This window comes from Frankliniella occidentalis, unplaced genomic scaffold, assembly GCF_000697945.3.
Source record: "Frankliniella occidentalis isolate FOCC.00 unplaced genomic scaffold, Focc_3.1 Scaffold60, whole genome shotgun sequence".
Lineage (NCBI taxonomy): Eukaryota > Metazoa > Arthropoda > Insecta > Thysanoptera > Thripidae > Frankliniella > Frankliniella occidentalis.
The window spans coordinates 362,037-364,673 of record NW_026267190.1 but is presented as its reverse complement, the minus strand read 5'-3'; the positions used below and the strand labels follow the sequence as shown (position 1 = coordinate 364,673).

At 57.8% G+C, this 2,637-nt stretch overlaps 1 protein-coding gene across 1 annotated transcript in view; it reads left to right on the top strand.

Moving 5' to 3' along the window:
* The window catches only part of LOC113206146 (60S ribosomal protein L10a), a 35,901-nt gene that overhangs the window by 8,267 nt on the left and 24,997 nt on the right, over positions 1-2,637 (top strand). The window lies entirely within an intron of this gene.

The window sequence follows — 2,637 nt, the reverse complement described above, 5'->3', positions numbered from 1 at the left end:
CGGGTTGTCCTTGCCTTTCCATCATCAGTATCGTTTTTGGTTGGTCTTTTGCTCGTCCTCGAACTCGTCCTGTCGTCCTCATCAGCCCCACCCCGCCGCACGGTGGCGGGGCGGGGCAGGGCGGGTGGGGCGGGGTAGCGCGGCGACATAACCGCACCGCGTTACACCGGGCATTCCCTGCCGGTGGGTGGTCTGGTGGCCGCGCGGCTCGGGCGCGCACTACTGAGCGAGGCGGCGGCCGAGAGCTATGATGCAGTGTCCTGGTTCGACAGCGTCACTACTATTTGTAGATGGGGCCCTTCCCGTCGGTCCGGACCGGCGCCGCGGCGCACTGCAGTCGCCATCCTACTTATTGATTCATATGTTAATGACGTGCAGCTGAGCCGCTCCGCCGCAGCAGAGTGCTCCGCGGAGCGTAGCGTTGCACGGCGTGGCGGGACGTGGCGGCGCGTAGCGGCCATGCGTGGCCTTCGAGGGATTTAGTGCATACGCCAAATGCAGGGCAGAAAAAAAACAACAAGGTGAGCAGAGGAGGAAAGGGGAAATGTTGACTGCGACGCGTCGCGCGGGGGCCTCTAGTGGCAAGGCCGGCGCGGATCAGAGCGGCGGCGCCACGTGCAAGGCGCGTGCAAGCTGCGTGCTGCAAGCCGGTTTCACTCAAAATACGCAAAACACTTTGCCGTGCTGCTAAAAGGAATGTTTTTGCGACAGCGATCGCTCCCGCGGTTTTGTATAAACACCTTATCTCCGAGTAGAGTAGGCGGCGGGTGCGCGGCGCGTTGCGAGCGTTGCGTGCGCCGGCGCCGGGCCGGGGCGGGACATGATGCGCCTTGAGAGAGGCCATGTGACAAGGCTGGGCGTGACACGCGCAAACAAACAGACGAACGAACGAACGAACGAACGAACGAACGAACGAACGAACGAACGAACGAACAAACGAACAAACGAACAAACGAACTAACAAACGAACAAACAAACAAACAAACAAACAAACAAACAAACAAACAAACAAACAAACAAACAAACAAACAAACAAACAAACAAACAAACACTTATGGTCATGGACAAAACACGTACGCCCACCCGCCGGCCGCAAAGTGCAGGACGCTGACGCGGGAGAGGGGGTATCGGTAAACAAGCAGACGCCATCTAGCGGACGGGGAAGAAACTCCGCGGCAGCGCTCTGCCCGTCTCTCCCAGCCCTGCTCGCCCTGCTCTCCCGCCTCTTCCTTTTCCTTCCTATCGCTTACCTTCACTCGCGGGCCCTCCCATCCCCACGCCCCTCCCCCCTCACTAACCCCCCACCCCGGCGCCCCACTCTTCAAGAAATCAAAACAAGAGCTGCTCCCGCTGATTTGAAAAGCGAACAGGCGCACGGCGCGCGCACCGCACGGCAGCGGAGCGAACGCCCCGCCTCGCTGAGTCCACGAGGTCGGGGAATGCGTTCGTAAGAATTATCATCATCATAATCATCATCATCCTCATCATCATCATCATCATTATGGCAGTTGGTCTATGCTCTTCACACCGACATCTCTAATCGCGGTTTCAGGTACGGGTGACAAGAGTGTCTAAGTTCTGTAGGGTGCCTACTCACAGGGGTTTTGCACAGCGAATTCCCTACCTCCCAGGCGGCTTCTTATGGCTTACGCCGGAGGAAAAGGTTTCACCCTCTTAACCCACCCCCAGAAAACCGCGCCTGTTCTATTAGCTTTAATTATCAGCAAAGCCCTGACGTTTCAGCCTAATAGAAGTACTGCTTAACAAAAAAATCAGCCTAATAGAAGTACTGCTTAACAAAACAACAACAACAACAACAACAACAACAACAACAACAACAACAACAACAACAAAACATCAACAACAACAACAACTACAACAACAACAACATATGTTCCGATGTGCTGCGTCGGAGGCCAGTGTGCCACGAATGTGTCGCACAGTCAACTTGTTTACGTTTGTTGGAGGTCAGCTGACTTCCTGGCCGCGCTGGCCGCGCTCCGCCATGGCCCCGCCCCGCCCCGCGCGCAGCTCGCGCAGCCAGCAGGCGCTGCTGCCTGTGCCTTACGAAGTGGCGACAAGACAAGACGTCAGGTTCGACCCGGACCTCTCTGGACGGACGGACGGACGCCCTTTGGCGCGTAGTTTCAAAACGGGCGAAAACCGCCGCAGATGCGCAAAGAAACGTATAGGACATCGCTCTGCTCCGTCGAGTTCCCTTCCGAAACGACACAAAATGACAACAACAATGACTATGACTTTTCATTCCATTACTAGCTGAGAGACGTGACGGGCGTGAGGAAGGGAAAGGGGCGCGGGGGGGCTGTGTGCCCGCCTGGCAGGTAGGAGGGAGCCATGAGCACCGACTGGCACCGACCGTCAGCGCCGTCGGTGCAGGCAACCCAACGCGCTCCGCTGCCGCACGGCAGGCGGCGCGCAGGAGACGCGTAGTACAGAGGAGGTGGAAGGATTTGCGGGGAGAGGGGGGAAGGGGGTTTGCAGCAGACAGAGACCGGCCCGGCTCCGTTCGGCACGGCCGAACCGCAGAAACTATTCTAAGACACAATTATTCAGAAGCGGGGTTATTTTCATGTCCTGACCGCAAATCGCGCAGGACGCGGGGTGGGGCAGGGCGGG